This window comes from Arctopsyche grandis, unplaced genomic scaffold (assembly GCF_051622035.1).
Source record: "Arctopsyche grandis isolate Sample6627 unplaced genomic scaffold, ASM5162203v2 HiC_scaffold_511, whole genome shotgun sequence".
NCBI lineage: Eukaryota > Metazoa > Arthropoda > Insecta > Trichoptera > Hydropsychidae > Arctopsyche > Arctopsyche grandis.
In genome coordinates this window covers 1-12,500 of record NW_027518555.1, presented here as the reverse complement: position 1 = coordinate 12,500, position 12,500 = coordinate 1, and the positions used below count along the sequence as shown (strand labels likewise).

Sequence of the window (12,500 nt, the reverse complement as noted above, 5' to 3'; positions counted from 1 at the left end):
TCTATCCCTTAGTCCATATATTTATTTATTTAAATTGGCACCCATATACATAGTGAAAGAAGGCAGTACAGTGAGACAAAAAAGATATAAATAAAAATTAAAATATTGTATTCCAAGTACAGTGAGCACCACATGGCAATATAATGAAAACGAGTGTGCTTTTCACGAAAAAATTCAACTATAATTCTTGTATCAATGTGCTGAAAATAAAAATCATTAGATTTAATAAACAGGAAGTGGGATTTTTTGCTCGTAGAAAGGTCAAAAATGTTGTAGCCACGATTCTGTCCGCACCCCTGAACCTATCGAGTTGAAAATTTGATATTTATCGCGTATAATACTGATAGTGATTTTACTATGTATGTACATAAGTAGAACTATTGTCTTTTGCAAGTTTCCGTACATTTGCGCTCAATTTGTATCGAAAATGCTGTCATAGCTATTAGTATTTCATAATGCTGCAATATCGAAGTTTGTTTTTTGACTTTCTTATATTCCTCAAATACATGTATAGAGTCATGGGTTCGTCACATCCGAGTTTTTTTACTTTCTTCCGGACTAATTTATCAAATTTTATTGCATACATAACCTCCTCTATTTTAATTAAAATTTAAAAAATTGTTTTTTTTTCATTAGAATTTTAAAATGTTTATCGTGTTCTTTTTTTTTCCTTCTTATTTGTGTTTTTTTTCTTTTTCGTTTATTTCTTTTTTTTTGTGTTATTTATATGTTTGGCCGCAGTGTCGTTTAAGTTAATTTTAAAAGATTAAAAGTTAATTTTTCTTTACAGGTCCATGGGTGTGTGTGTGTGTATTTACTCATTCACTCACTCACTTCATTAATATCTGTCTATGATGTATGTATAATGAGCTCATTGACAACTCGCGAGCTTCACATATAATCGATCTGGTGTAATTCAGGGGTCCGCTTTAGGCCCTTTACTATTTACAATACTCATTAATAATCTCCCTAGAGTGTTACGCAATGCTCCATGTCTCTTGTTTGCAGACGACGTTAAATTATTCTTTGCTGTGAGGGATGAGAGGCAAGGCCTCTCTCCTTCGAGCGCATATTAACGCTGTCTTGGAGTTCGGTTCCAGTTTAGGACTTGAACTTTTAATATTAGTATATGTGCAAATTATGAGCTATGGACGTTCACATTCGCTCGCTATTGTCACGGATATTCCATCGGATCCGTCTCGTTGAAGCGTGTGGAATCTATGGTCGATTTGGGTCTTATTATAAAGTTTATTATAAATTATAAAGTTATTATGTAAAAAGGAAAAATGGCGCTGCAGGCGAAAATTTTTTTCCAAACATCTTTACATCGTCGACAAAAATCGTCAATCAAACTGTATCACTAAAAAAATACTATCAATTGACTTATTTTCTACCGACTGTCTTTTTACTTTATCTATGTATGTACATACATACATATGTACATATGTGCATATGTACGTCGTAACGATAGATGAAGTATTGTGATCATGTGAAAATTCGAACTCAAAATCGATCACTGATAACGTTTTCACGATCTAGATGTATGTATGTATGTGTCTGTGTGTCTGTATTTTGGGGATTTTTTAAACACCGTTTGTCCTATCGAACTGATACTTAGTATCGATAACTGAAATTCTTATCGATACGACGTCATTTTTTTTTTACATACCTCCTTTGCATTACATTAATTATTATGTTGATCAGAAATGGCACCTCCCTTATGGGTATTAAGACTTTGAGTCCAATTATCTCCCAAACCACTAACCGAATCAGACTGAAATTTTTTCACATGTACATAATATAAATTATAAATTTTATACCGTAATATATTTTTTTTAAATATTTTAACCTCAACAAGAATTATTACTTTTACTCTAGAAGATCGATAATTTATTTTATCTCGGAAACCTTTCGGAGTATCGAACTGACATTTCATATCTAGCATTACATATAAACTGGATGCCATGTTATATATATATATATATATATATATATATATATATATATATATATATATATATATATATATATATATATATATATATATATATATATATATATAATTCTGTGAACACCCGTTAGCCGGAAGTGGCAGTTTACTCTTGTTCGATATTTCTTCCACTATTTTTATCGATTCAGGTATAATTCTTGTATCAATGTGATGAAAAGAACCAGAAGTGGGATTTTTTCCATTTAGAAAAGTCAAAAAAGTTGTGACCCCGCGGGTTTTTCCACACCCCTGAACGTATCAAGCTGAAAATTTATATTTGTATTCTCTATGTACTATGTGGCTTCGATTTGATAAGGTTTTGGTCAGGACGCAATGCTATTAAACAACTAAAACTTTTTTTGGACCGAATTCGTCACACATGAGGATTAAATCCACCTCACTCGTTATTTTGTGAGAGATTGGACGTCCGCAAACAAAGATTTGAGAGATATGATCAGTTGTGATTGAACTGATTCATTAAAATATTAATTTAAAACCTTTCTTGAAAACAAACAACAAATACGAACTTTCAGAAAAACATACGTAACACATCTGTTTCTGAGATAAAATAAAGTGGGGCAGACCTCTCTAACAATTCGCTCCATGAGATGAATTGTAATACCATTATTATTTTATTGGCCACCGAGGTATCCAGTGGTAACATAAGATATGAACGTAGCATTTATAGATCCATAGTATCTGATTGATCATTGAATTCGTACTATTTTTTTCTAAATTCACACTATTCCTAAATTTTATGGGGCTCCAGTGCCCCCCCATGCCCCCGCCCAAAATGACTACAAAGAAATATGAACTCTTTAAATGATACTGAACTATTATATGTCAGATTTATTTATTCACAATATTGAAGGGTGAACTGGTTGCTTTTTTTTTACATACATATATCTATTCCATAATTCATTTATTGATACTGATATTTTTTCACATTTGTTTTAGTTAATAAATAAGTTTAAAATTTAATGTTTGGAGGAAGAATAAACATACATACATACATATTTATTTTCACTTCTCTAATAGTAGTAGTTGTGCCAGAGACTTGGGTATACTGGATTCCAAACTGTAATTTTAATGAACATATTAATCATATTGTTACTAAATCTTATAAACTCTTGGGATTTATAAGCCCTTTAAAAACCCCCATACTCTGATTCTACTCTATTACAGTTTGGTTCGTAGTAATATGGAGTATGCCTCAATCATATGGTCTCCCTATTACCAAACTCACATTGGCAGCGTTAACACTAGAGGTATCTACCGCGGTATTTGATAGATCTATCAAATACCGCGTGTTCGAACGCTATTTCTTGTTTTCCAAGGCCGGATAGATCTATCAAATACCGCGGTAGATACCTCTAGTGTTAACGCTGCCATTGAGCATTTAGAGACAATCCAGAAGCGTTTTTTGCGCCATTTCTCCTATGAGACTGGTCTTAAAAAACTGTTACCATCTTATAATGACAGACTTTCTTTTTTCCATACTGCAAGTTTGTCTCAGCGCAGAAGGGTTTCTGATTTGTTAATTTTATATAAGATTGCTAATTGTATTCTTGACACATCTGTTTTAAGTGAGATTGACTTTAACGTTAATGCCCGATTCACCAGATGCACAAATCTTTTTTATCCACCAATTTGTCAAAGCAACACTTCTTTCAATAGTGCAATCGTTCGTGTATGCCGTATTTACGATAGCTTAGATGATTGTCCTGACCTCTTTAGTGACTCTTTTAGTATTTTTAGGACAAAGGTGTAGACAATAATATGTGGTTGATTTGCTTCTTCACCTTCATTGTCTTTCTTTTTCTTTTTTACTTTATCTGTTTCTTTTCTTTTTTTAAAATCTTGATGTTTTTGTAATTACATACCTCCTTTATTTTACTTTTTTATATCACCATGTGGTTCTCACCGTAAATGGAATATTATATTTTTGTCTGTGTTTATTATTATTTTTTGTCTCACTATACAACTTTCTTTTTATATTTTATTCTGTATGTGTGCCTATTTAAATAAATAAATAAAAGTAGATATGTTACAAGCTTTTTGTAGGCTTCACGCTCTGTATGTTCTTTTACGAGCTTTTTACGAGGCTTTCTAATTATCCACCAAAGCGCTCAACGGGTTGGGATGAAACTACTTTTTTTTTACAGACCTCTTCTTATTTCGCCTTATTTTATTTTTTACATGGTATTAATACATCGATTCAAGCTGTCGTCAACGCCGACGGGGACTGTGTTGTCATAGAAATAATCAGTCAATGACACTCTCCATATAATATTCCATCGCCGAACATCTCGCGTTGTGTTATAAATAATTAAAACGATGTTATAATATGATATGTAATACATTAATAATAATATTGTAATATATATTATTGATACGTATATGTACGTAAACGAAGTGCTGGTCGACTATGATCATATTGATTACGGCCAAATCCAGTCAACCCCAGTGGAGACGCGCGGCGCGGGATTTCCCCCGACTCGCGCGTCTGACGTTAGCTCCGCCGATCTCAGGTTAGTTAGTGTCGTTTCAACTGTGGTGCAGTCTAGTTTGGTTGTAGTGTAGTGTAGTCTAGTGTAGTCTAGTGTAGTTTAGTTTAGTTTGGTTGTATCTAATTGTTAATATCATTTATCAATAAAACTTGACGTTTCAATCACACGATCGAAAAGTTCAAATGGCCACATTCACATACCAATTTCATGGCTATGTATATTCATATATTTCAGATACACAATATCGTACTGTGGTGGCCTACTCTCAAATGCATTTTGTTCGAAATTAACAACTGAAAACACCGACTTCGAGCCCGCTCACGTCCGGTCATTATTTGCACAGTTCACTGGAATATTAGGGTGAGTATGATAACAATTAACAATTAACACATGTTATCTGTAATTGTGAATGTAGTTTATCAATAAATCACAAACGTCTTAACGCCGTTATTACAATTTTTTTTTGTGTTCGACGGTGATAAAGTCATATTATTGTTATAAGCTTTTTATCTAAACTTTAACCAAACTTCAAAGATTTGTTATTGACCTTTACAGGCTATCGAAACGATTGACAGAGGAGAGAGAGAGCATTTTTGAACCGGATATAATATTTGGGACGCTGTAAACAATATTGTATACTCATGTGCAGAAATAATTTTAAACAATGGAAGGTTCCAGCACAAATGGTTAGTCTAAATAATGATAAATGACTAATATCTCTCCGGAACGAGATTACCGATGAGCAATTATGTGTGTATGTACGTATGCATGCATGTATGTATGTATAATGTACACATATGATTTTATTTATTTTTTAGACGAATAAAATTTCCCTCGGCGACGTCGGCGTCTCGACGGAAGCGCGCACACACTTGTATTGTGAACATAATTGAACAAGTGTGTGAACATAATTGAACATCGTATATCTATTTTGATAGCTACTGATCCACTGATCGTTTCTAATTTACAAATTTAATTTAATTTTGTTAGTAATCATAGTCTTATATTATTCTAATGTTAACGTTATAGCATAATAGGAAAAAGAGGTCTAAAACCTATTTACAATTCTTATACATTTATGTGTGTATGTACGTATGCATGCATGTATGTATGTATAATGTACACATATGATTTTATTTATTTTTTGGATGAATAAAATTTCACTCGGCGACGTCGGCGTCTCGACGGAAGCGCGCACACACTTGTATTGTGAACATAATTGAACAAGTGTGTGAACATAATTGAACATCGTATATCTATTTTGATAGCTACTGATCCACTGATCGTTTCTAATTTACAAATTTAATTTAATTTTGTTAGTAATCATAGTCTTATATTATTCTAATGTTAACGTTATAGCATAATAGGAAAAAGAGGTCTAAAACCTATTTACAATTCTTATACATTTATGTGTGTATGTACGTATGCATGCATGTATGTATGTATAATGTACACATATGATTTTATTTATTTTTTGGATGAATAAAATTTCACTCGGCGACGTCGGCGTCTCGACGGAAGCGCGCACACACTTGTATTGTGAACATAATTGAACAAGTGTGTGAACATAATTGAACATCGTATATCTATTTTGATAGCTACTGATCCACTGATCGTTTCTAATTTACAAATTTAATTTAATTTTGTTAGTAATCATAGTCTTATATTATTCTAATGTTAACGTTATAGCATAATAGGAAAAAGAGGTCTAAAACCTATTTACAATTCTTATACATTTATGTGTGTATGTACGTATGCATGCATGTATGTATGTATAATGTACACATATGATTTTATTTATTTTTTGGATGAATAAAATTTCACTCGGCGACGTCGGCGTCTCGACGGAAGCGCGCACACACTTGTATTGTGAACATAATTGAACAAGTGTGTGAACATAATTGAACATCGTATATCTATTTTGATAGCTACTGATCCACTGATCGTTTCTAATTTACAAATTTAATTTAATTTTGTTAGTAATCATAGTCTTATATTATTCTAATGTTAACGTTATAGCATAATAGGAAAAAGAGGTCTAAAACCTATTTACAATTCTTATACATTTATGTGTGTATGTACGTATGCATGCATGTATGTATGTATAATGTACACATATGATTTTATTTATTTTTTGGATGAATAAAATTTCACTCGGCGACGTCGGCGTCTCGACGGAAGCGCGCACACACTTGTATTGTGAACATAATTGAACAAGTGTGTGAACATAATTGAACATCGTATATCTATTTTGATAGCTACTGATCCACTGATCGTTTCTAATTTACAAATTTAATTTAATTTTGTTAGTAATCATAGTCTTATATTATTCTAATGTTAACGTTATAGCATAATAGGAAAAAGAGGTCTAAAACCTATTTACAATTCTTATACATTTATGTGTGTATGTACGTATGCATGCATGTATGTATGTATAATGTACACATATGATTTTATTTATTTTTTGGATGAATAAAATTTCACTCGGCGACGTCGGCGTCTCGACGGAAGCGCGCACACACTTGTATTGTGAACATAATTGAACAAGTGTGTGAACATAATTGAACATCGTATATCTATTTTGATAGCTACTGATCCACTGATCGTTTCTAATTTACAAATTTAATTTAATTTTGTTAGTAATCTAATGTTATTCTAATGTTAACGTCACTAAAAATGAATGCATAAATATTGTTACATGTATGAATTGTGTATGTATAAATATATACTCACACATAGATACACATGTGTGTGTACATTTATTTTAATTTTAATTTTTATCTTGTAATATAATGAAATATAAAGACGATGGAGGGATTTTTCAAATGTTGTCACGACGATACAACTAAAAAGTTAACATTCTAATATTTATGCATAAATATTGTTTATTATATGTAGTGTATTGTTATATGTATGTATAAATATATGTATATGTAGACACACACACACACACACACACACACACACACACACACACACGTGTGTGTGTGTATATAACAAATATATTAAAAAAGATATCAGTTCTTACATATATGTATAATCTATAATAATTTAAAAACAACAAACATATTAAAAAATATAAATATTTATTTTTCCTAAAAATTATTTTTTAAAAAAATATTTTATTCTTAAATTTAAAAAAAAAAGATATCAGTTCTTACATATATGTATAATCTATAATAATTTAAAAACAACAAACATATTAAAAAATATATATATTTATTTTTCCTAAAAATTATTTTTTAAAAAAATATTTTATTCTTAAATTTAAAAAAAAAAAAAGATATCAGTTCTTACATATATGTATAATCTATAATAATTTAAAAACAACAAACATATTAAAAAATATATATATTTATTTTTCCTAAAAATTATTTTTTAAAAAAATATTTTATTCTTAAATTTAAAAAAAAAAGATATCAGTTCTTACATATATGTATAATCTATAATAATTTAAAAACAACGAACATATTAAAAAATATATATATTTATTTTTCCTAAAAATTATTTTTTAAAAAAATATTTTATTCTTAAATTAAAAAAAAAAAGATATCAGTTCTTACCAGTGGCGGGCGGTGACTTTTCAAACAAGGGATGCTGTCCCTTGTTTGAAAAAAAAAACCGACCAATTTATTTTTTAAAATTTAATTTTATTCTTCGTTCCTTTTTACAAAATTCATCGATAACCGCATCATAGAATTTTTTATTGTTTTTTAAATTTGACATTATTTTCTTTTCGATTGCAATTAAAGCAAGACCAGAGAGTCTTTCTTCACTTTGACTACTTCTGGTGAACGTTTTAATTCTTTTCATAGTCGAAAATGATCGTTCAGCCGATGCGCTCGTGGAAGGTATCGTACAAATTAATTGTATTAAACTAAATACTTGTTCCAAAACGTCTATTAGATCATCTTTCACAATTAATTCCTTTACGTCATTTATAGATTTCAAATGAAAATCTTGCGTTGAGTACATGTAAATTAATTCGCTTTTTAATTTCATAAAATCAAAGTATTTTCCATAAGTTAGGTGGAGTGATTTAAATAGGAAATCTGGAAAATTATTTTCATATTCTTTAAATTTTTTGACGTTAAAAAATTCGAGAAATTTTAAATTTTCGATATCTCGAAATCGATTGGTTGTATTTACTGAAAGAGTTTCTAAAATTTCAGAATAGTGAAGTTTATACGTTGTTTTCACATCTTCTTCACATTCAGCATATTTTCTTTTTCTATTAAAATTTTTAGTTATTACTTTGTTCCACAATGAATCAAAATCTTCTTTTTTGTTATCTAAATATTTTACAAATTTTTTAATTTCACTTACGCAATACGATATGTCAAAGGTTTTTTTTTGTAAAATTTCAAATAAAAAATCTGCCGAATTAAATATTGCAGAAAATAAATGCAAATTGAAATTGAATTCAAACTCTTTTAAATAACGATGAAGGACTTCAGCATTTATGACAGCATCAGTATCCCATTCGTCTTCATCATTAATTATTTGATTAAATATTTCCATTAATTCTGTTTGATATTCTAATATCATATTTAAAATTTTGCTATTGTAGTTCCATCGTGTAGGGGCAGCAGTGGGAAATCGTTTTTTTATTTGACAATCGAGAAGGGAAATTCTTCTTGAAGACTTACAAAAAAAAGTTGAAAATGACAACATACGGCTGAAAAAACGTTTGCATCCGGATATATGTTTAACAGATTGCGACAAAACTAAATTCAATCTGTGAGCGTAACAATGGACAAATAAAGAATTAGGACAAATATCTCGAATTTTTCGTTGCACTCCATTATGCTCCCCGGACATTACAGCCGCTCCATCGTACGTTTGTGCAATTAATTTGTCCAAACAACCAAATTCTTCCAAGGTCTCACGTATGTGCTGAAAAAGAGCATTAGCTGTTCTATTGGGACTAACATCGACAAATCCAACAAATCTCTCCTGAATTTCATTGTTTTCATCTACATATCTAAAAATAGTAGATAGCTGAGCTTTGCGACTGATATCTGTAGATTCGTCCACAATTATGGAAACAAATTTTGATGCACGTATTTCAGTTTTAATCTCATCTAGCAAGACTTTTGATATTGCGGATACCAAGTCATTTTGTATATGGTTCGATAGTCCAGTAAACACCGTAGAGTTATCTAAATGAGTTTTCAATTTTATGTCTGATTCACTCAACAGATACAGCAACTCAATATAATTCCCTCTATTTTCCGATTCCTGGTGTTCAAAATGTCCTCGTAAAGGTTGTTCTTGTTTTGCTAAAAAACAGATCGCGCTTATTAATTTCGACAAAATGTATCTATTTGCAGTAACTTCTTTGTTGTGCATTTCAATATTTGCTTTAAATTGAGCACTTAAAAAATTTTCTATACGAGGTCCCTTTCCAAATTTTTTAAATTGAGCAGCAGAACATATGTGAGCTTGAGAACATTCATGTCTCTTGCGCGATTTACTTAAATTGTTTAGGTCAGAAAATCCAAATTTACTCCAGACATTCACTTCTTGAGAAAATAAAATACATGGCCAACAGAATAATTTCGTTAAGTGAGCACATCCACAAATCCATGAAATTTTTTCGTATGTTTCTGTGTTAAAATACCTTTTAAATGTTTTTGTTTTAGACTGAATATTTAATATTGGTGTGGGTTTGGGGCTCTTAACAATAATCTCCTTTTCATTAAATGGGAGAGAAGCAAATCTTCTTTTCAGCACATTTTCAATTAAACAATTGCAATTATTATTGATCTCGACGACAAGTCCACTCTCATTGTTATTTTCGATATCCATATTAAAGGCAATAATGAAAACTCGTAAGTAGTGGAACAGTAAACTAAAAATAAAGTTAGACGAAACTAATTTAAATGAAAACTTAATTCAAAAGTAAAAAATAACCAACTTACAGTATAAATGATTAACTTCGTCTAAAGAAATGAATCGGCTAGCTTTTTGATAAATAACTTGGGGCGTAGCGTGCGGAAATATCGATCAACAGCGGCTTCCAAGTGAAACTCAATAGATAAGCAAACAGAGAAACCGAATCCACCGTAGAGGTTAAACAAGTGTCAACGCGTCCGCGCGAATAAGACAGCCTCATAGTGCGCATGCGCAAATGGGATCGGTCTTGACTCCGAATCCATGACGCGCGCGCACTTCACTCAGCGTCTACTCGCCAGCGTCACTCGCCTGTGGCCGGCCTATGCGAATGCGGCCTATGCGAATCCTTAATAAAAATTATCAAAAGATCCTATATAATGCATCATGTAACAAAAAACACGTGATATGTGAAATATATATCATATACTACATCATAATCACGTACATCACTAAGAATACATCGAAGCGAAATTCAAATATTTATTAAAAATACTCTTGGCTTTTTAAAGTTATAGGGGATGCGCCGCATCCACCGCATCCATGGACCGCACGCCACTGGTTCTTACATATATGTATAATCTATAATAATTTAAAAACAACAAACATATCAAAAAATATATATATTTATTTTTCCTCAAAATTATTTTTTAAAAAAATATTTTATTCTTAAATTTAAAAAAAAAAGATATCAGTTCTTACATATATGTATAATCTATAATAATTTAAAAACAACGAACATATTAAAAAATATATATATTTATTTTTCCTAAAAATTATTTTTTAAAAAAATATTTTATTCTTAAATTAAAAAAAAAAAGATATCAGTTCTTACATATATGTATAATCTATAATAATTTAAAAACAACAAACATATTAAAAAATATAAATATTTATTTTTCCTAAAAATTATTTTTTAAAAAAATATTTTATTCTTAAATTAAAAAAAAAAAAAAGATATCAGTTCATACATATATGTATAATCTATAATAATTTAAAAACAACAAACATATCAAAAAATATATATATTTATTTTTCCTCAAAATTATTTTTTAAAAAAATATTTTATTCTTAAATTTTTAAAAAAAAATATCAGTTCTCACATATATATCTATAATAATTTAATAACAACAAATATATTTTAAAAAATATATATGTATATTTATTTTTCTTCGAAATTTTTTTTTAAAAATTTTTTTTTTCTTAAATTTTTTTAAAAAAAATATCATTTCTTGTCTTAACCCCTTCGCACACCCCGCCAAAACGCAAACTATCCCCATTATTTTTTTGTTTATTATTTCTCTCGCAAAATAGCGTAACGGTACGTGAAACATTCGCAGCTCTAGTTCATACCACCCACTGTACAACGAGCCGGCGATACGACCTGTGTGAATACATGCTGATAGTCGCTCGTCCGATACTCAACGTCAACGCGTACGCGATCGCGGCCTTCGTCAGAAGGCGTCCGCGCAACAACGCGTTAACCGTAAAGACATATGCGGCGCCGCCCACTCGTTTTTGAATGAGAAAAGCGCGCATACGTTTGAACAGTAATATCGTGCACTCTCTAGTTCCGCGCGAGCAGAGACACAGAATTATAAGAGAAGAGAGCGATTCGTCGCTCTCACACGAACTTCGTCAGCTCGTTTCGAACGAGTCCGACGCGTGCTTTTCTCGAATTGACGGTCGAACTTTCTGTATATACGTTAAAATATCATGTTTGTATATATGTTTTTGTATATATATAAAAAAAAAATTACACATGCGCACACACACTATGTATTCTTAAAATATGTATGTATGTATGTATGTGCATACGTATGATACGTATGCATGCGTGTGTCACTGTATGCATGTGTATAAACTTGTATACATATATATATAATATATATACCGTGATGTTTTAAATAATAATAACATTCAAGGAGATCATGCGACGTCGTCCGCGTCGGGTTACGCCGGCCGGACGGTGCTCATCAGAGTATGTACGTGTATGTACGCATGTGTACGAACGGCTCACGCCGTTGTATATACTGCGCTACTACGCGACACAAGCGCGCAGCTCCCTGGTTGATCCTGCCAGTAATCATATGCTTGTCTCAAAG

At 30.9% G+C, this 12,500-nt stretch overlaps 1 long non-coding RNA gene across 1 annotated transcript; it reads left to right on the top strand.

Moving 5' to 3' along the window:
* Positions 1-4,444: 4,444 nt before the first annotated feature.
* LOC143922140 (uncharacterized) lies at positions 4,445-7,266 on the top strand. The gene is made up of 5 exons (XR_013261561.1): positions 4,445-4,521; positions 4,735-4,860; positions 5,056-5,186; positions 5,319-6,479; positions 7,141-7,266. It is a non-coding gene; the product is annotated as an uncharacterized LOC143922140 (long non-coding RNA).
* The last annotated feature ends 5,234 nt before the right edge of the window (positions 7,267-12,500 follow it).